Source organism: Rattus norvegicus, chromosome 9 (genome assembly GCF_036323735.1).
Source record: "Rattus norvegicus strain BN/NHsdMcwi chromosome 9, GRCr8, whole genome shotgun sequence".
NCBI classification, from domain to species: Eukaryota; Metazoa; Chordata; class Mammalia; order Rodentia; family Muridae; genus Rattus; species Rattus norvegicus.
In genome coordinates, this window is record NC_086027.1 from 23,220,662 (window position 1) to 23,243,598 (window position 22,937).

The 22,937-nt window shown below is 46.6% G+C and overlaps 1 non-coding gene across 1 annotated transcript; it reads left to right on the forward strand.

Moving 5' to 3' along the window:
• Positions 1-496: 496 nt before the first annotated feature.
• LOC120094887 (small nucleolar RNA SNORA36 family) lies at positions 497-627 on the forward strand. The gene has a single exon (XR_005489581.1). It is a non-coding gene; the product is annotated as a small nucleolar RNA SNORA36 family (small nucleolar RNA).
• Positions 628-22,937: the final 22,310 nt, after the last annotated feature.

The following is a 22,937-nucleotide window of genomic DNA, read 5'->3' on the forward strand; positions in this document are numbered from 1 at the left end:
TAGGTAGCTTCCAGAAAAACATCATGGGTCTGTCTCAGTAAAACATTCTCTCATAAGACAGTTTCCAGAACATCACATAACACAATTCCCCTTCATCTAGGTCTCCTGCCATTCATGTACCTCTTGACTTATGGGTCTCTATTTTGGATACTCAAGGACGTTAAAGGTTGGACTTGGACACATGGGGAAGATTTAGAGTTCAGTTCACATGTACTTTTCACCTCATGTTTCTGGAAGAAAAGAGAATGTCTATTAGCTGGGAGATCTGTAACTGAGGACTGCAAGTCTTGTGGCTTCTACACAGGCTGCAGCTTATGACATAGCTCAGGGCTGGAGGGACAAGGTCAAGGTGTTGGCAGAGCTGGCTGAGGCGCAGATGGATCTGCACAGATGCAGAAGTGTGTGTGTGTGTGTGTGTGTGTGTGTGTGTGTGTGTGTGTCTGTGTCTGTGTCTGTCTCTGTGTATGAATTCCTTATCATCAATATACCAATCTTTGTCCAAAGTGTTGCGTTCAGTTCAGGGCAGCTTCCTTGTTCTGTTAATTAAACTTTGGAACATTGAAATTGGCTGAGAGAAATGATTGAATAGAGAGTATTACTCTATTCGTATACTTCTAGCCTACACAAATAAAAAAAATACACCAATCTTACTGTGTTAGGGGTTCATCTTAACTGGTTCTGTCTGTAATGACTCCATCCATGCCAAATAGGATGCTATCCTGGAGGCTCTGGGGGAGAGAGCTTCCATAAACTAATTTGGAGTACAGAATCACAGGTCCATCCATAAGAGAGAGGATAGCTTTTCTGAATTTATTGTTTTCCAGATCAAGATTTGTCAATGAGATTCAGCGTGTGACATCCAGTGGCACAGAAAATAAACATCCAGGAGAATCTGAAGGTAGAGACTTTCCTTCAGCTTCCACCATTTAGCCATCAACCCATTTACCCATTGTGCATCCATCTATCAAATACATCCATCTACCCATCCACCTACCCACCCGCCCATCCATTTATCCATTCATCCATCCACCTACCCACCCATCCATCCATTCACCCACCCACCCACTTGTCTATCCACTCACCCACCCACCCATCCATTTATATATCCATCCATCAGTCCACCCACCCAACCACCCCATCCATCCATCCATCCATCCATCCATCCACCCATCATCTTTGCCCCATTTTCCCTCTATCTCTCAGTCTTTCTCCTTTAGGATTTCCTAAGTGGAAGTCCCAGCTATGTCAGGGACACCACTAAAGTTCTATTCACATATATCCCATGAGCCACCGAAGAAGTAGTATAGGAACCAAAGTGAGACCCTGGGTATAAACCCTCGCCCCACTCTTGTAAGCATTGTGACCTGGAGAAACCGTCTCTGAACCTTGGGTTCTTCGTTCAAAATTTACAACAGTGTAGAGCCTGAATCAAGGGATTCTTGGCAGTTATTGACACTTTTTATCATTGAGATACAGAGTCGAGCAGAGTCAATTTATAGAACTTTAATAGACAATTTCCCTCAGAGGGAAACCCAAAGCATACTCACAAGGATCAGCTCCTCTGAGCTGTCCCTACCATGAGCCCAGACCTATGGTTCTCTTTCTGGATTCTGATAAAAGCTGTAAGACTCTCCCTTGAGTAATACATGTACCTCGATGATCCCCACAGATTAGTGTCTGACTGAGGTAGATTTGTGGCTCCTTTTCAGCCCATTGGTGGAAGCCAACCTGATAAAACAGGTTCTTAGGAGAAATCAACCTCAGGAGTTCATTCACCCACCTGTCTATTCATTCAGCAGACAGATACACACCACATGGGGGCAGGAGGAGTAAGTCAGGGTACTTTTCCTCAAGCTGGCTTTGGGGGTAGGGTGGGGATGCTCTGGCCACAAGAGCAGTGTGACTCTGACTCGCTGTTATAGAGAAGTAAGGTCATCTATCTGGGGCAGGTCAGAGTGGGAATTATTTTTTACCGTGGGAATGAGTGGGCTTAGCGGTGGGGAGGATCTTTGAGTTTTAAAATGACAGATGGATTAAAATGTGGGCTCAAATTATATGTTGATGTTTCTAGGTAGCATCCCAAGAATTGACAGTCTACTGGTGTCTGCCTTAACTTGACTATAACTAGTTAGAAGAGTCTAAAATCCTATCTTCCATAATAAGAGAGAGAGAGAGAGAGAGAGAGAGAGAGAGAGAGAATGAACATTTTTCCAAGGTGTTTCTTCAAAGTTAGTATTCAACACCTTACACCAAACACAAGACATTATCTGTCTGTTTTCACCCTTGTCATGAGGGCCCATTGACAGGTCTGACATGTTGAGGTCGATGCTGTGGACCTAGACCTAGCTTGGGTCTCTGTGTCCCCCACCCACAGGATCTTGGATGCCCTGATAGGGCTTCCAGCAGAGGGGCTCATGTCCATGTGCAGTGAGAGAGGTTTCCTTCCCAACCCACCCCTTCTGTTTCCCACCGTACACCCTTGGAGGCCAGGAGCAGAGCCCCTGAAGTGCGAATGTGATAGTCTGTGGGGCCCACTCAGCCTCAACTTCATGGAAAGCTTATCTGTTTGGTTCTGGTTCCCAATGTTTCAAAAGGAATTTTTTTTTTCTCTGAAAGACTTCAGTTTCTTCGTGGTTGGGCAGAATGGCTGGTGTCTGGGTAGGGTACAGATTCTGGTTAGCCCAGGGCTGAGGTCTGATCTGATTTGGGTTTTACAGAGAGGCTGTTTTCTGGCCTCTTATCTCAATCTACCCCAGATGGAGATGATAGGGGGTCATGGCCTGGGGAACCCACAGCGAGGAGGAGGTTAGAGCAGAATGTGAGAAGTGTGTTCCTTTCTGGGCAGGAACATCAGGTTTTGGAAGATAAACAAAACTTGACTCTGCCCAGGGCACTTTTTCCTTCTGTGAGTCAAGAGAAGCTTGATCTAGTGTGGATCCAGGACAGATTTCCCAGTTCAGGCTGGGCCACAAGCTTATAGTGTGACCCTGAGTAAATTAGTTCACCTTCCTGGAACTTGGGGCGTTCTGTGAAAACCCTTCACCTTTATGGTGTCTCAAGTCTTTAAAGACTAGGGCGAAGCTTCCTTGCTTACAGTCTCCCAGAGATGTAGGGGAAGCACTGGATTAGAAAAAACAAATAGTGAAATAATAGTAATTACTGTTTTAGCTGCCAGTTGTTTAATCCAGGGACAGATTGAGGGGAGTGTAGTTCAAAGTAGAACAATTGGCTCTTCAAAAAAATGGCCATGAGAGTGGGCGCCATTTTGATTTCTGGGGAGGAAATCCAGTAGTTTCTCTTCCTCTGCCTCCTGACCAGCCACACACTGGCCTGCACCTGGCTTTGCCTCCCTCTCTCCTCTCTCTCTTCCTCTTTCCTTATTTATCCCTTTGAAGTTTACACGAAGATTTCATTAGAAAATGTTCATTAGAAAAAAATTTGAGAAAAAAAAGTAAAGAAGCAGACAATTCTCTATGAGAAAAGGTGATTTTGGTATGTTCTCTCTCTCTCTCTCTCTCTCTCTCTCTCTCTCTCTCTCTCTCTCTCTCTCATAGTTGCCAGGATTTGGTTTGGTTTAGTTTTATAGTTGTGATGTGTAAAGCTAATTGTGCATTTTGCTTACCTTTCTTTAGAATGATAATATAGAATTTCTCTACACTAATTATAAATGTGTCTCCAAATATCATCTATGTTTCCTGCAGAAATGCTGCGTGTGGTATGCTGGCTTTCTTTATGGACCATTTAGGGTTGATTCGTTTCTTTCTAATCCATTGTTTCTAACAGGTCCGACCCACAAAACATAATAGAACTAAGTGTAAAGTAAGAGTTTATAGACTTATACATAATGTACATTTTTAATATAAGATAGTAACACTTTTATATATTTAATATACTTCTTGTCTGCTCTTTAAGCTTTTAAAATATTTTGTGTACGTGTGTGTATGTGCATGTGTGTGTATGTATATCTGGTGGCCAGAGGTTGGCATTGAACATCCTCTTCCCTCTCTTTTCCTCTTATTTTTCAAGATGCACACTCTCTCTCTCTCTGAACTTGGGGTTTGATATTTGTCTAACCTGAGCCTCAGGGATCCTCCTCCATAGCCCTGGCATTAGAAACAAGCACAGTGGCCCCTCCCTTTAACCTGGGTTCTAGGACCATTGGGTAAGCATTTACCAACAGAGCCATTCCCTCACTCCTGCCGCTTATTTTATTTTAATTGAAAAGAGATTCAAGAATAGACAGAGAAGATTAGGGGCAGAAAAGAGACAGAGGAGAGCAGAGGAGGCAAGGCAGCCGTGGAGGGAGGCTGCCTCTGGTCCAGTGTCCAGTCTCTCAGGGCTCCTGAGAACTGCCTGGGTTGGGTCAGGAACAGAAGGATGCATAAAGAAGGCAGAGGCTCACCCCCTCCTCAAGGGTCCCAGTCTTACCAGGGAGGAATGCAGCCTGCAAAATATAGCCTTGAATTTTCTAAAAGAAAAGGGAAAGAAAGAAAGAAAGAAAGAAAGAAAGAAAGAAAGAAAGAAAGAGAGAAAGAGAAAGAAAGAGAGAAAGAAAGAAAGAAGGGAAGAAAGAAAAAGAAAATTCTAATTATGACATGTACAGGTTTCCTTCCAAGAGGTACAGCCCAGTTGCATTCTGGTAATGGAATCAAAATTTAAAATATGAGCAGGAAATGAAATTAATTTCAAAAGAGAAATCTGAAAGCACAGATTGTGGTTCTATCCTCCCTGCCCCCCACCCTCCCGCCCCCGCCACCCCCTACCCCCACCCTCACCCTGGCCTGAGTTGACTAGTGCGGTTTCTCTGGGACAAGGTGATTAATAGGACAGGAATGGGGAGGTGTGAATTGATTTTGGACCTGGGCGGGGAGCTGGGAGAGGTTGGCGTTAGCCCACTGGGCTGTGTTTGCATTTTAAGTCCCCCAGGGTGGCCACCTCCTGGACATCTCTGAGGGTGGGAAGTTGGAAGGAACTGTGTACCTTCCCAGGGAGCTTCTAAAAGCAGTTTGTTTTCTCCTTTGCAGTGGTGCGGCTCAAACGGCTGCCACCGGGAGTCTCGGGGGTCCTTTCCTTGCACCAAGGACACGGAGGTGCTTCAGAGCTCAGAGAACCCTGCTGTTGTCAAGTCCCAAATGCTTCCGGGGAAGATGTGGAAGGAGCCGGTCCCGAGTTCTGAGAAGCTATATAAATTCTTCCCCTGGGCTATTTTCTCCACTCAGTACAGAGAATCGTTTAGCAGCATGAAGGATGGCGGCAAAGCAATAAATAACCTTCAAATGGGGAGAGGCTGCCGTCTGGGAGGTAGAGCGAAGGCCGTGGTGCAGAGCATTTGTTTTATCTGAATTTAAAACTCGAGACAGGGGCTGATTTCACTGTCATCCAAGACATGGATAATTAAAAACAAAGACATTTTTAAGAGGGATCTGAGGCGGCCCGCCCCTCTCCCCTCCCCCTCCCCATCCAGAGCCTTCATCTCCACCCCCACCTCCTTTTCCCAGAAAAAGCTGGGAACACTCTGAAAAGTTAACATCATCCTAACAAGAGAAGACACGTTCTTGAAGGAAATTTGACTTACAGTTTACAGCTTTGTAAGCATTTCAGTCAAAAGATGTCCCGGGCTCAGGCTGCAAGTCAAGGCTGCAGAGTTTCAATGCTAACTTGGCATTCTGTGTGATTATTATTTTTCTTTTTTTTTTACAACATTTGCAATTAAACGCAGATTTTATGTGGCCTTGTCTGACTGGACCAGAGGCATTGAAACTTCTGGAAGCCGTGACACACAAGCTTGTACACAGAATGCATGTGTTGGAGTCAGGAACATCATGCCCAGACATACTAGTTTGTGGAGGACTTCCCAGGACCCTCGGGGGCTTGAGAAGGACTGTTGTCCCCGGAAATTGTTCTTCTGGGCCTCTGTGTTAATTCATTTGTGATGGTCGGAAATTTTCTCAGCCAAAAGTTTTGGGGTGGTGAGTACTTGTGTGCATGTGTGTGGTCCCTGGCCTTGCACATGCCATGACCACGGAGCTTCATCCCAGCCCTTGATGTGTTTTAGATTTCAGAAATCTAGAAGGAAATGTGATTGCATATGAACCTGTATTTTGGTTTTGCAAGGAGCTGCCCTCTCTGGGTACATGTCTATCTGCAGTGATATGGGGTGTGTGTGTGTGTGTGTGTGTGTGTGTGTGTGTGTGTGTGTGTGTGCGTGTGTCTACATCAAAGAAAGGTAGTAGGAAACTATAGAAAAACGGGTGCTCTAACAAACCTTGTGAGCTTAGGGACCCAGCAGTTTTCCAGAAAATCCATATTGCTCTTCCTCCTAGCATGGTACATACTGCTTAATCCTGCCTGTCAGGGGAGGATTTGCACCCCTTGCACCTCCAGTTCTGTTTCAGAGGCACCGAAGTCACCCATGAAAGTTCCGAATCTCCCTCCCTTCAGCAGGCCAGCAGGGTAGGGGACAGAATAAGCCAGACCTGGAGAGGCAGAGGGACTCAGTCTGGAACCTGGCTGGCCTTCGATATGGGGCCATGAGGATCTTGCTAGTGTTGGGGTCCGTGTCCTCCAGCCCACACTTCCTGCAAACATCTGCTTCTGAATAGACTAGAAAGTCAACATCCAAAGCCCCCTGCATTCCCTCCTGGAGATTTCCCAGGCCACCCTCAGCCCTTGCAGCTACAGTCTGTCACTCTGGAGCAAGAAGAGTGAAATCCCATCCTGTCAGGGCACTGAGGCACGAGGCGTTGGGCCAGGCCCCTAAGTAGAGCTCATTCATAAGCCAAGTGGTGGACCAAGACATCTTTAGCCTTTAGCATAAGCCAGACCTGGAGTGGCAGAGGGACTCAGTCTGGAACCAATGCCTGTGTCCTCTGAAGTGGTCTGCTCGATGCATTTTGAGCTTGTCTTTGATTGCCCAGGCCAGTCTTATGGGAGTAGCTGTAACATTTGGCATTCTCAGGCACCCCTCAATTAATTTCTCCCCTGGCACACCCTTCTGTACCAAGACTGATTTATCCTAGAGCCAACCCCCCTTCCCATTCAGCATGGTCATGCCAGCTAGGCAGAGGGAAGCCGGGAGTAAGGTTTACAGCCCTGTGACCAGCAGAGTTCCACATACACTGATGCTCAGGCGGGGTCTGCTGAGTTGGAGTTGTTGATTCTGAAGTCAAACGCAGGACCTTCGGACAGTGAAAGCCTATGGTCAAGTATTTTCAACCCCTCTTTCTTCACAGAAAACAATTATCAAAACACCGCCACCCCTCAGTCCTTGCCCCGACTTCTCTCAAACTGGGCTTTTGACGTCGATTTTCCCATTTCAGAATGGATAGAGAATCCCCGCAGACAACCAAACTGTGTTTAGACAGTTTAAAGATGCAATTTGAGTTCCAGGCAGGAGAAGGGGGTGGATAAAAGAGATTATATGATAATGACATGGCTGTGGGAAGCCTGTCAGATAAAATGCGTTTTCTCTGGTGGGCAGGCTATTTCTGGAGCCGTTCTGGGTCCCTCCGCTGAGGGATGTGTTTATCCTAATGGGAAGCAGGACCAAGTTAGGCCGCAGGGCCCTGCACGGCTTTTAACATCTTAAGACACCACAAGAGACGTTTGTGGTGGTCAGAGGATGCATTTAGTGTGCTCCCAGCCCTTTCGATGTGCGCTGACTTGGCTCCGACAGGATCTGGCCGGAGAAGAGAAGTCTGAAGGCAGAAGTGGGGGAGAGTGTGTCTATCCAGACATGCCTGTGACAGACTTCTTGGTACAGGGGAAAAGTCAGCTCACACCAACTCACACAATAAGCAGAGATGTTTGATCTCACAGCAGCCCAGGGTCAAGGCTTCAAGTACAGTGTGATCTGAGCTCTGGCTCTATCCCATCTGTTCTTTTGTTCTTGTGTTGGCTTTACTTAAGGTCACAAGATGGCTACCAGTAGCACTTCCAACAGAGGAACCCGTTCCCTTCAGTGTAAATGAGCTGTTTTAAACCACCACCCTAACTAGCCGCTGTTAGCTAGTTTCACACACTAGACTCCCATTGTAGGCTCAATGGCCTACCCAGGGTTCTAAGACAAATCAATGAAGGAGCTTGGAGCCACTCTTTCTCCTTAGACTGGGCCTGGGGTACTAAAGGGCCAGGCCTTGACTAGACTCTGCCAGGAGTTAGTTAGTTAGTTAGTTAGTTAGTTAGTATAGTTAGAAATGAAAGTTGTTAAGTGACCAACAGATATCGTATTTAGAAACTAGGAAGTGGAGATCTAGCAGAGCCTGCCAAGGCTGAGCAACTGGCCCTTCTGGTTGATGAGGATCCAGATATTAATAGGAAGATAAAAATACACATGTGAACAGAACACGCACATCACATTTCAGTTTTCTCTCCCGTTGAATTCACACAGTAATATGGACATATACTTTGCAAAGAATCATTGCTTCATGAATGACCCCCAGAGGCCACCTAGGCTAGCCACCCTGGGCTTCACTTCCTTCATAGTGGAACAGAAAAACTTGCAGCTCCTCCCCAGGAGCGCTCCGACCTAAGCTAGCCTTGCCGACACTCCCTATGTGAAATAGGAAGGCTGACTTCTCCAGAGCTGTAATCACTGGCCACTTAGCACAACTGAGTATGAGTCTCCCGGATCCAAAAGTTGGGGTTGAACTCTTGAACAAGAACTCATCTTAACTCATGACCCAGATCTCTCCACGAGTTCTGGAGAATGACCAGGGACAGTGCTAAGGGTAGAGCCTAACTGTGTCTGAGATAGCAGGGGCCAGGAGAGAGTGACCCTGGTGGAAGGCAGAGAGGGGAAGAGAATGTTCTGGAAGATTGGTGGGCTTCTGTGTCCTGGGTTAGACATTCTGCTTTGGTTCCCATAGGTAGTACAAATTCACTCTAGGGCAACCATGAAAGTAAGGTGGGAGTTCTGAGGGTCACCAGGGGAGGTGGAGGGGTTCCTTCCCAGGCCCACCTTCCCTGTTCATAGAATAAAAGTTTTGCTGTTTCCCCTAGCCCAGGATCTCCTTGACCTCCTCCTCTTCCTCCTCCTCCTCCTCCTCCTCCTCCTCCTCCTCCTCTCTTCCTCCTCCTCCTCTCTTCCTCCTCCTCCTCTCTTCCTCCTCCTCCTCTCTTCCTCCTCCTCTCTCTTCCTCCTCCTCTCTCTTCCTCCTCCTCCTCTTCCTCCTCCTCCTCTTCTTCCTCCTCCTCCTCTCCCTCCTCCTTGTCCTCCTCCTCCTCCTCTCCCTCCTCCTCTTCCTCTTCCTCCTCCTCCTCCTCCTCTTCCAGGTCTTGTCTGAAGCGTGTCTTTTATTGTGTGAGAAAGATATTAAACCATATATACCCAGAAACACACACACACACACACACACACACACACACACACACACCTATACAAAATAGTCAAACACAAACTCTCACTCTCTGACTTTATAAACAGTATCTCAGAGAGGGGCTTGGGGTTTGTGAGGTGTACCTCGGATGGTCCTGAAGTGTTAGCTAGAAGGCTCCAGGCCTAGGAAGACTCTTTTCTGGGCAGATAGCTTATCTCTCAGGAGCCTGTCTTCCAGTGGAGGTGTTTGGCTCCAACAGTCTGAGGATGTGGACTTAGAGCGTGTGACTCCCGAAGAGAGTGAAGCAGTTAGCCAGGGCTTAGAAGCTCATCTCCATTGACCACAAGATGGCAACAGAGTTTCTCCAGAACCCCATGCTTGGGGCTAGAGGTAGATCCAGTTCTCTCAGCCCTTGACTTCCTTCCACTAACCCCAAGGCTGGAGTATCCCTGAGTATCTTCAGGGTGAACTGGGCAGTAACCGAATGCCCCCTTGGTTTACCTTTTCTTCCAGTTTCATTAAACTCTAGCCTGTCATTGTCTTTTAGCTATGCCTTAAGCTCAACGGGAGGTGAGAGACAGAAGGACAGAGTTCTATAAGCAGGTGGAGAAATGGGTCTTTAGACCATGGGTAGATGTGTTGGCGATGTGCAATTCACCCAGTCCATCTTGGGAGTTCTCAGTGACTTTCCATCTAGAAACCTCATCCCCTGAACCGAGTAGCTCTCGGCAGCCTCACCAACTCTCTCTGGTCTTTCATTGTCTTTCTCATGGCAGCACATCCGGCTCTTCTGGACATCTTGGGTGGCAGCGTTGGGAAATGTTTGGAAAATGACTTGTTTATTGCTGGCCTTCAACTATCATTTATTCTTGGCATCTTGAGCAGCCCCAGTCTCTGAATTTACCTCTATTCACTGTAAAAAAGGCTTCTTGATCAAGGTTAGAATCGCTTCTGTGGTGTGGTGGTTTGAATATGCTTGGCCCAGGGAGTGGCAGTATTAGGAGGTGTGGTCTTGTTGGAGGAAGTGTGTTACTGTGAGTCAATGAGATCCTTCTCCTAACCACGTGGGAGCCAGTCTGCTCCTAGAGGCCTTCAGATGAAGATATAGAGCTCTCAGCTCCTCCTGCACCATGCCTGCCTGGACACTGCCATGCTCCCACCTTGATGATAATGGACTGAACCTCTGACCCTGTAAGCCAGCCCCAATTAAATGTTGCCCTTATAAGAGTTGCCTTGGTCATGGTGACTGTTCACAGCAGTAAAACACTAACTAAGACAGCTTCTGTCCATGGATATAAACAGAGATATTTAGAAGGCAGTTTGATGCTATATCAATAGTTAATTCTCCTACTTCAGCTATGACCTTTCCAGACATGGGTTTAGTGGACTTAAAAAAAATGCCAGGCATAGATTCCATCCTATGAAGTAGGAGTCAAATCCACTGAGATGGTGGTTGGTTGACCCCCTTAACAATCATGCCACTATTGCATAGGTGGTCCTAATATGGATGTTAATTTTTATAATTTGTAAGGTTCAGAGCTGCATAAGACTGTTGATGCCTTTTCTCTACCAGTTGTCTGGAGCATGTCTGCTGGCGTTTGAAAGTCAGTAGGGGATTTTCCTGATCAGTTCAAGCTAGCTTTCTCTGTATTTTGCAAGCGAAGCTGTGTGATGTCCTTTAGTTCTAGTTGGCAACCAAAAGAACTGACAAAAGCCCACAGTGTTTTGGAGAGCTCTATTTTGGGGCCTTCCAGACCAACAACTGTTATGTAAGTATCCCTCACTTGGCATCGGGAATTCTGTTGAGAACCCACTGCTTTGAGGAGCAGTTTTATCTAGGCATACAGTTTAGATCACTTTAGTCTCACTTCTGTAGGTACGAGATAGAACGAGGCCTGTCATTGGACAAGAAGGAAGGATGGGTAGGAGAAAAGTTTTAGAGTGAGGAGGAGACTGAAGAAGCAGTGGAGAGAACATGGAGGCTGATGTTAAGATTCCTCTCTGGACATTTACAGGTTGTTATGAATATTCTTAAGGGATGCATGTGTACAGGGCTTTGTGTGTCTAGATGAGCAAATTATATCTTATCAATTGGATCGGAGATTATTGTGTTGTGTGTTCTTTCATGTGGAGATTTAAGTTTAAGAGAGTTTGTGGTGGTGGAGACACTGGGCTGCCATGGAATTGAGATGTATATTTCTGGCATGGTGGCGACCTGCCTTGGGAACTAGATGAGTAGAGAGATTGTTCTAGCCTCAAAGAGAAGCCATCGGCAGTGTGTTATGGGACGGAGCAGAGTGGGTGAGACAGTTTGCTGACTAAGATTAAGATATCTATCAGCTATCCTGGGGGCACTATGGTGCTGGACCTAGTTGGGGTAAAAGAGCATTTTTTTAAAAAATAATTTTACAGTAATACACTTCTATATTCTTAATTGGGCTACAACATAGTAAATTTCCACATGGCCTTTTGAACACCGTTTTGGTTAACCCCCTCAATGCTTAACCTTTTGTCTGTTGTATTACTTTTCTTTTTCTTTAACTGATGCCCGCTATCCCCACTCCCTTAAGGCATCTTCTCCAATATCTTTAAGCAGAAACACAGCAAAGTAAGGCTATGTATTGGTTAATTAACAAAAATGTGATGGCCTTAAGGCTCACAGTAGCAAGCTTTTGCATTTCATGGGAAGCAATGTTTTGTTTTTGTTTGTTCAATGTAATAGTTTTTATTGATTCTCTGGGTGAAGTGGAAATTTCTGGTTTCTTTGGAGACTCAGTTGCGTCATACGATATTTTTCTGGAACCTGTCTTATGAGAGGATGTTTTGCTGAAGCAGACACGTGGGAGGATGTTTTGCTGAGAACAGACACGTGGTTTTTTGTTTTTTGTTTTTGTTTTTGTTTTTTTTTTTTTTTTTGAAACTGCCTGGAAAAGGGGTATGTGATGTTTTGCAGAAGCAGAGGCTTGAGAGGGCACATGGTGTTTGGAAAGGGAGTAAGTGAATCCCAGCAGACAGTGGATGATGCTGTGGTCTTGGTTCGCCTTGCCTTCTTTGCTGATGAGTGTTTGTAGTAACTTGGTAGAGGAAAGTACGCCAAAGAACGTTTTGTGGTACTGCTGTGGCTTCTTGCAGCTTCCGTGTGGACTCGGGCTGATTGGCAGAGCCTCTTGGTTTCTTCTGGATTGACCTGCCATTGCTGATTCTCGAATGGTGTTTGTGAGTGAATCGAGCTTTTGCTGTTGACTCATGTGAACTGAACTCCTGATAACGAAAGTTGAAATCACCCCCAAAGAACTATTTCTAAACAGGTCCACATCCACCTTAGCCCTATTAACCTTTCATTTCCACTAGCCCTGGTAGGTGGTGGGCAAGAAGGGAGACTAAGGCATTTAAGAACCCTTATTGAAGTAAGCTTTAAAAAATTTAAGCCTGCATCTGGGAAATTCACATTATGTATTCAGATCATATTTACTTCCCAGAACTTCTATTTCTGCCCCCACCCCTTTGTGACCCCCCAAAGTAAAAATAAAAATAAGAATTAAAAAAGTCCAATTAGTGTTATCTATATACTCAATGGCCTGCCCCTTAAATAAAAACTGAGTCCTTCCCCTCCCATGTCCTTGCCAGAGCTATTAATTATGGAGAGCATCTTCAGCATCCCCATCATACTTTGTAAGACTTCTCTTTGGTGGCTTCCTGTCTAGGCTGTTACTTTTGGGAGTAGAGCAGGGTAGGGGCTGTCACAGAAGCCTTCCATGTCCTTCCCTCTCAACTCTGCACCCACAGCCATCGATGTTGCAGCAAAAGTAGTCTCCTTGCTCTTCATAGTCAGCAGGAACATAGATCATATAGTTTCAGGCAACAGCAAAGACCAGAAACATGCCCCGCCTCCAGTTACAGTAGGACCATGGACCCAGACATGGCCGTCACTGACAGTCTGGTCTGGGACATCACCCTGGCCTCAGGTGGCAGTGTGGGGTGCTCACATCAATATGGCCCTCAGTTGTATCATGAGCCATGGACATGAACATGGCTGCCACTGAGAGCCATGTCTGGGACCCGCGGTCCTACCGTAGCATGCCTCAAGAGAGGGTATGAGTCATGTGTAGCAGAATTTCAGCTAGCTGGCAGGGATCATGGATGGTGGTGCCAGAGAAACTGGCCTGTGTTAGAACAAGGGACTATGTCAATACTAGGTATGACAGCCGAGCCTGTGTAGACTAAAGGTTGATAGATATGCGGTAAGTACTGAGGCAAGAGGGGAAAGGGTGTCTGGTATGTGCAGACCACTCAGTAGTGACGAGCCATTCATAAACGTGCAGAACGCCAGGGACCTAGGAGTGAGTTTGTCATAGTCTAGACTAGCAGTAAAAGTAGGTGAACCTAGAGGTTTATTCCATTGCTGAAGATTCTCACAGACTTTGTGCTGAAATAAACCATTCCTCCCCTACTTGGTGCCTTTGTCAGCTAGTTTGCCACAGCAATGAAAAGACTGTCCAGGACTTCTGTCCAGCCTTTGATGTAGCAAGTAATAAGGGAGTTACCCCCAGGAACTGGGGCAGATGCCTTCTGAACACATGGTCACGGGTTCCACACATCATTCCCTGACATCTTCATGTCTAGCTTGGCTTTCCCATTGCACAGGCCTGTTTCTGCTGCCTGCACATTTGCTAAAGCAACCCTTCCACACACTCCTTAAACGAAATCCAACACTAAAATAATTTTCACAGCCTGTCCTGGCAGCTGCCAAGGATATATAGTCCCAATTTTCAGTGCTAGCTCAAACGTGCGTTCGTAATGACCCAGCGTCTAAGCACTAAGTTTGAGGGGCTATCAGGTACGTCCTCTCCCTAGAAGGGCTGAGTGTCCAGCTGCCCAGGGGATGGTGAGGAGTCACAGGAATGTAGAAGGCGGCCATGAGCCTGAGACCTAAGGGGTCTTAGCATCCACTTTGGGCTGCTAACCCAGGGATAAGAGTAATAAAAATCCAGAGAAATCCTAGTTGGCATGTTCCTAGCCCAGATGGAGTTGAAACAGAACGAACTTCTCAAAGGCTCCAAAGATAACACATGATAAGTGTTTGTTGCCAGCAAATTCAAGGTATGTTGGCTCATGCAGCAGAAGCGAAATGTATTTGTCCTGTTGGGAAGGGGGGAAAGACAAGAAGACGGACGGTTGTTAAGCAAGAGAGCCGGGTGCTCCCTGCCAACGGGGACTTGCCAACTCTGTGAAGCATGGCTGCCCCGAGCCAGGAGGAAGGGGCCCAGCAGCCAGGCGACAGGCATTTTGTGATGTAGGGCTTGCGAAGCATCAGTCTGCCTTGACTCTGCCATGCCTTCAGCCACTCTGCCTGCCTTTCCATACCGGCTAGTCAAGCTCTGTCCCCAGTTCCAGTCACAGCCTCTCCTTTGCACTCGCCAGCCTCACCGGAAATGGCTTCATCTCACCGGAAATGGCTTCATCTCACCCTCCACTCGCTCACTCTCTACAGATCCCTGAAGGTTGCCCAGAAGTCCATCTCTGCACACACTCCCTATGTGTTTGATGTCCTCCATTTCCCCAGTAGTAAACCCCATGCCTGGAGGAGACAAGCTAGCAAACACATCTCTGGACTCACCTGCACGTCCAGTAGATGACCAGTGTTCGCAGAAGCAGGACTTGGGTGGGATGAATCAGGAGTCAATCATTCTGCAAAGGGGAGAAACGTCTGCGGCTGTTTTCTGGGCCCTGAATGGCTCGAGCCTCTGTTTGAAGCGCAGAGGCTCCCAGGTGCTTCCCAGGGTGGAGGAACCCTAAAACCATCAGAACCCTCCACTTGACTATCAGCTGGAACTCCCAAACAATAAACCCAAATAATCCTTTTCTTTGGGCAAGCTGATGTATATCAGGTGTTTGTCATAGCAGTGAAAAACTGCCTAATATAAGGACACCCTGAGTAGCATTCCGATTCTTTTTTTTTTTAATTAAAATATAGTTGCATCCTTTCCCCCTTCCTCCCTCCTGCTCCTCCCACACTCCCCTCTCCTCTCAGTTTCACCGCCTCTTGTTCTTGGACTCGTGACTGGAGCTACTCATCACACAGGGGAAGGGAAAAGACCCAAATCCCTCTTAGGGACACACCCAATGACCTAAAACCTTCCACTATATTCTGCCTCTTCAAGGTCCTACCAACTCCCAGTAATAGCGTGGGCCCGGAAACAAAGCCCCCAATGCCTTCGTGAAATGCCAAGATTCGTATCTGGAACCCTGATTGCTCTGCCCTGCCGTGCTGGCACACCAGATGACCCATCCGATGAACCTGTATGAGGAGATTCACTTCTCTCCTGTCAAGACTTCGTGTTGTTCCCCGTTATGGACTCGTAGGTAATGTTCATCTGGAGGTTTATACCAGGTGACTCAGTTCAGTTCTGATGGCTGCTGAGGAGTGGGTTTTTCGTGGTTAACAGGTACCATAGACATCTTGGAGCTCGGCTCCCCTAGCTCATAGATTTGGAAGCCAGGGCAGAGGAGGCTGGCGGGACATTGCTCTCAGGTCCTTTCATGAGCCAGGAGAGGGCTTGTGTTCAAATCTAGCTGTACAGATATAAATTCCAATTTGTCTTTTCTTGAGATCCAGTGTATTTCTGAAACGAAAAGCAAACTGACTTTGAAAAAAAAAGGCTTGGATTTAGTTACTCTCTGCACAGCCCTTGGAAGGACTATTACATTAGGCAACGTCCCAAACAGTCAACAATTATCGAGCGCCCTCTATTTACCCAGAGTTATGCCGAGTCTGGACTGAGTATACAACCTGGCTCTTATCAAGTGTGTGGCGATGGCTCCTGGCTTCAAACAACTTTGCGAATCAAACCACAGAGAACATGACATCTAACCAAATATTGATCACATACCAGTCCGGTTTCATAAAACTCACACGCATTAACTAGTCCTTTCTAGGAAAAACAAACAATACTCGTGTGTTTTTATATAAAACAAAGCAAACACATACATGACAGCAGTTAACTCAAGCATGACTGGAAAATCTGAAAAAGTATGTGGCAGCTGTCTAATTAAAAAGATTATTTCTTGCAAACTAAAATGGAATCTCCTCCTCCTCCTCCTCCTCCTCCTCCTCCTCCTCCTCCTCCTCCTCCTCCCTTTTTCTTCTTCTTTTAAATCCTACTATAAAACAAACTCTACAAGGAACGTGAAGTTTATGGTAAGAGCATGCTAAGCTTCAAAACATCACAGTCAGTCTCAGGACACAAGGCAATGGAAGCTTTGAAAACAGCTCCCAGTCCGCAGCTCCTGTCACACGTGTCAAAGACCCATTCATCACCATGGACCCCCAGCTGCCCCTGTGCAGAATCTGATAGCAGAGGAGAGTTTGGTGAGTCAGAGCCATGTATGTTAAAATCATGTGGGTCCTCTGGTCCCACCACCAGACTAATCCAGACTCCAGCTTTGTCTCTTGTTCATCCTCCACGGCTTTTCCCAGCCAAGGTTTCAATGACTCAGGTTGTACCACGTTCCCTTGAGGGGTTACTCGGCAGCCAAAGAGAAGGAATTTTTCTCTTTTATTGAATCTAACTTTCCTTTCCATCTTTTTCTGCTGCCATGTTCTTGCTGGAGCCCTTCAGACCACCCATGGTGCCTCTCTCCCGGGTGTGAGAGCAGTATTTCCCAATGTTATTTGCTCTGTGAAATGCTTTTGAATTGTGACCATTATGGCTGTGGACATGTAGGGAAACAGCCCCTGCAGATCTAGGCACATTCTGGGGTCAGGTGTTTGGTGTTATTGTACCTTTGACACACACAATTACACACACACACACTCACACTCACTCAAACTCACACACACTCACTCACACTCACACACACTCACACACTCACACACACTCACACACACTCACACACACACTCACACACACTCACACACATACACTCACACACACTCACACACATCTTACACACACACTCACACACACTCACACACACTCACACACACTCGCACTCACACACACTCACACACACGCACTCACACACACTCACACACACTCACACACACTCGCACTCACACACACTCACACACACACACACACACACACACTCACTCACTCATATACATACTCCATCACACATTTTTCTGTTAACTTCCCACCATCTCTACTTAACGCTTAAGCCAAACTTGGTCCCATGGAGTAAGGAAAACCCCAGAGTAGGAATATTGGGAGCATGTCTTTGATCTGAAAAGTTAGGCTGTCCCTTGGGTATTACTGTCACATGGAGATCTAAATACAGGAAGCTATAACACAGCTGTTGTTTCTCCTGCATTAATTTATTTTTTTATTTGAAAATTTTATTTTATTTTTAATTATTTTTTTTTGTTTTTAGAACATCCTTGTCCTAAGATTTTCTTTTCTTTATTAGATAGTTTTTAAATTTACATTTCAAACATTATCTCCTTTCTCAGTTCCCCATTCATAAACTCCCTATCCCATCTCCCCCTTCTTCTATGAGAGTGATTCCCCACCCATCCACCCACCCCTTCCTACCTCCCTGCCTTGACATTCCTCTACACTGGGGGGGGGGGGAAGCCCAGTCTTGGCAGGACCAAGGTCTTCTCTTCCCATTGGTACCCAACAAGGCCATCCTCTGCTACATATGCAGCTGGAGCCATGGGTCTGTCCATGTGTACTCTTTGGATGGTGGTTTAGTCCCTAGGTGCTCTGGTTGGTTGATGTTGTTGTTCTTATGGGGTTGCAAACTCCTTCAGCTCCTACAATCCTTCCTCTAACTCCTCCAATGGGGACCCTATTCTTAGTTCAATGGTTGGAAGCATTCACCTCTGTATCTGTCATGTGTTGGCAGAGCCTCTCAGGAGACAGCTATATCAGGCTCCTGTCAGCATGCACTTCTTGGCATCAGCAATATTGTCTGGGTTTGGTGGCTGTATGTATATGGGCTGAATTCCCAGGTGGGGCAGTCTCTGGATGGCCTTTCCTTCAGGCTCTGCTCCAAACTTTGTCTCTGTATCTCCTCCTATGAATATTTTTGTTCCCCCTTCTAAGAAGGACTGAAGCACCCACACTTTGGTTGTCCTTCTTCTTGAGCTTCATGTGGTCTGTGGATTGTATCTTGGGTAATTCGAGCATTTGGGCTAATATTCACTTATCAGTGAGTGCATACCATGGTACGTTTTTCTGTGATTGGGTTACCTCACTCAGGATGATATTTTCTAGTTCACCCATTTGCCTATGAATTTCATGAAGTCATTGTTTTTTATAACTGAGTAGTATTCCATTGTATAGATGTGCCACATTTTCTGTATCCATTCCTCTGTTGAAGGACATCTGGGTTCTTTCCAGCTTCTGGCTATTATAAATAAGGCTGCTATGAACATAGTGGAGCATGTGTCTTTGTTGTATGTTGGGGCATCTTTTGGGTATATGCCTGGGGGTGGTACAGCTGGGTCCTCAGGTAGTGCAATATCCAATTTTCTGAGAAACTGCCAGACTGACTTCCAGAGTTTTATTTTTAATAATGCATGTGTGTGTGTGCATGTAATTGTGAGTACAGGTGCCTTTGAGCACCTGAAGAGGACACCAGATCCCTTGGAGCTGGAGTTAGAGTTGGTTGTGAACCTTCCAATGTAAATTCTAGGAACCAAACCGGAGTCCTCTGTAAGAGTAGTATGCACTCTTAACCTCCTATCCATCTCTCCACCTCACTACCGTACCCCATTTCTGGAGGCAATTTTATTTTTTCTTTCAACATTTATTTTAGAAATTCTGCATCAATTTCCAAATCTTTAGAAATCTTAAGCCAAAAGAAGCCTTGTCCAACTATAAGAAAACTGAATCGTTTCACTTTTTAACATAGTCATGATGTAGGAATGCTAGCCCAATACTAATCTTTGCTATTGTTGATTAATGTATCAAAACATGTATCTTCTTCTAAGTGGTAATGAGATTCCATTATGAAAGTGGGAAAACAGAGGTGTAGAGACATCAAGTGACTTATGAAAGACTGGTTCAGGGCACCTCGAGGCTGATGCCCTGTTCTTCAAACTCAAGCATCTTGGAGTGACCAAGTTAATAGTGGAGGGTCAGTGACTAGACTCTCTGGCCCTGCTGGGTTCTGTCACTGAATTGAATATAGGACAGCATGCATCAGCCATGCTTTTAGTTCCTGAACTTACCCATGTGTGTGTTGCTCACCCAGATGCCCCTGTATCTAAGTCCATCCAAGTCATCAGGTATAGACAGGCACGGTTACCCGGTTTACCAGGGCTCCACTTATGGGGAAGGATGTTGATCTAAGTCTTAGATCTTTATGAGTCTACATCTTGATGGTGTTCTTTTGCTTTGGAAAATGGCAGTGGCTCCTTCCATTGTTGCTGGTGATGTGTTTGGTACAGCAGAGTATATTGGTCACCCAGGAACCATCCCAGGGACTGACAGAAAGAGTCATGACCCTGCTGCCATCATTAAGGTTCTTTCTAGAACTGTCACCCCAACTCACTCAATAGATCCAGCTGTGGCCCCTTTTTCCCTTCCCAAGAAGCTTCATACACTGCCCTCCTGTTCCTTATATGGGGGAAGGGCAGCTCAGCTTTCTGCCTCCTGCCCCCTGCCCCCTGCCTCCTGTTCTCCCAATTCCCCATAGGCTTTGAGTTGGGGGCAGGAGAGGGGACTGGCCCTCCAGCATGCTCCATCTACAGCTCCTGGCTCCCACAGAACTCATTGAGAGCTTCCAGGGATTGCAATCTCAGCACTTGAGAGGTGAAGTGGGAGAGTCAGGAGTTCAAGGTCATCCTCACAGGTTAGTGAGTTCGAGGTCAGCCTGGGATGGGCAAGATGCTGAGTCAGGAAAAAGAGAGACAGTGCTAGAAGTTCTGTTAAATATGGTTAGCCTTTACCCACACCTCCACAGTGCACACTCACAGGCTCTGTGGACTGCCCCCAGTCATGACTTCTCAACTGTTACACCATTAAATCTCCAAGTTGCTTTTGCCATATTCCCTCTTTCCTCACTCTTTGTGTGTGTGTGTGTGCTCATCTGCACATGTATATGTGTATGTGTATATGTATATGTACTATAGTGCACTCTTCCACGTGGTATTTTGCCTGACCCAAATTCCTGTTCTCAACCATACAAAGCAGGTGCTTTATTAGCTGAGCCATTTCTCAGCCTCTTTTCAGTTTTGAAACTCTGGCAAAACCCAATGGGCTTTCTCAGTCTATCAGCCATAGCCCCTGGCCTCTCATGTTTTCCTCCTCACTATCTCTCTGGCTGCATTCAACATAATTTTTCCAGTTCTTTCCACAGTCCCCCGAGTCTTTGGCAAGCAGTTCTCAGTTAAGCATATCCATTGAAGTCTCAATTTCCATTTTATTTTACTCCCAGGGTTTCAGTGGCTGGAGATGGAGTTTAGCTGGTAGAGCACTTTTCTTACATACGGGAGTGCCTCAAGATTGATTCCTAGCCTCACATAAACTGGGTGTGGAGCTGTGTGCAGTGATCTCAGCGCTCAGGGGGCAGGAGCAGGAGGATGAGGGATTGGAGCATACCTTCCTGCACTTGGTAAATTTAAGGTGGTCTGGAGATGTTTGATACCCTGTCTCAGAAAACAAAACCAGCTGAACAACCAGAGGACCCAATCAACTAACCAACCAAACCAAAAACCCCATCAAAACCAACAACACAGAAAATCGAGGGCTCAAAGATTTAGCTTCTTACACACTCTTTCTACTCAAACCTTAAGAATACCCTCCCACTTATGGAAAGCCGATGGATCCTGTAGTTGAGAATTCAAAGAATTAGTTGTCTTTGCAGAATCTACTGTCTGTCGTTTTTACCCTAAGTCCGCATCTGTGACATGCAAATGATGTCACCCTTTTCACACCATCCCTAGAAGGACTGGGCATACACGGGCCAACAAAGTACCCATCTCAGGAGCTGGTTTGCACAGGGAGTTGTCTAGTAAGCAGCCACCATTCTCCAAGTTGAAGTTAGTAGCATGGTTGGAGGCATCTACCATGAAACTCCCACCAGGACTGGAATCAACAAATTAAGAATGAAGGAAGGAAAAAATGGAGCTGGGCAGAAGCATGGGACACAGTCCCATGGGGTATTGCAGTCTCCTGTTGTCCTGTGAAGCATTCATCCTAGGCATGGCCGTATGGGGATATGCCCCAGCCAAAGTCCTGGCTCCTAGGAGGCCTCCATCCCTTGTTGCACGAGCTCCCTTTTCTCCGTAGACACTGGGTGGATCTGAAAGTTTATTTTCTTTTCTATACTGAGTCTGGGGGCTTTGGGCCTATCCTGTGTCTTTGGTCTTCTGAGCCAGGCTTCCTGTGGCCAGGGGAGGGAAGTTGGGCAGTTAGGCTGGACCTGGAAACCGTTCAAGATCCGGGGATAGGAGAGGAGGGAGTCTTTGCTCTACTCAGCCTGTGGAAACTTCTTGAGAAATGGCAGTAGAGAGAAGGCAGGCTTCTGAGAAGCTCATGCCATACCTGGCTGTTGCTAGCAGGCATTCCCAGAGTGATAAGAGCCTAAGAAGTAAGGGCAAAGGAGGGCACCTGATGGGACAATTGGTTAGGACCCAAGGTGACAATGGCTGCTCACTTTGCTGAAGGTCAGATTTGTGCCAGTGTGAATTGGCCCTCTAAAGTCTATTTAAAAATTTATTGAAGGGCTGTCTTTACTGTGTGTGTTCACGTGTGTTCACGTGTGTTCACGTGTGTTCACGTGTGTTCACATGCTGTGGATGTTAAAGGACAACCTTACTATTGTTCTTCTACCTGACTTTTTCTTTGTTTGCTTTCCTTTTGGAGACAGGGTCTCTCATTGGTCAGAGACTTGCCAAGTAGGCTAAGCTGACTCACCAGTGAACTCTGGGAGTTTACTTATCTCTGTGACCAGGTGATGGGATTACTGGTGCATGCCTGTGTACATCCGGAGTCTTTTTATGTGGGTTCTGGGGATTGAACTCAGGTCTTTATACTTTCAAGGCAAATACTTTACTAACTGAACCATCCCCTCCCTCTTCCCCTCCCCCTTCCCCTTTCCCCTCCCCCCATGAGACCATGTGAATGACTCTGCTGAACGTTATCCACAGCGTGGTTTCCAACATTGTGCGATTCCCTGAGGCAGACCAGGTCTGCCTCCTAAAGATGTCCCTCCAGGTCCCATGGAGACCTTGGCCCAGCCTGCTGGCGGACAAGGTTCAGGCCATATGGGTTGCCTGTTGCCTATCTGGCATGGGGACACAAGCTCTCTATGTTCTTCTCTCACCAGGGAGCTCAGCAGAAGAAGCCCCTCCCACCCAGGATTGCCAAGGCCGGTCCTTCCCAACCTCGTGTCACCACGGTGGTTTCCGGAGCTGGTCTGTGGACAGTGTGTTTGCATCACGGCCTCTTCTCGGACTTTCTCACCCTCCCCTTCCACTGATGGTCTGAGTCCCAGGATCCACATCTGGTTCATTTTGGTATTAAAAAAAAGTTTTTCTGGCTAGAGGTTTCCACTTCCTGGAAGGCTGCCCCAGAAGTGTGGGAGACTGGCTGACCGGGGGGCCAGCGGCTGGCATCTGCTCCCTTCCCCCCAGCCTCCCCCGCTCCAGGACACTTTTCTCCTGAC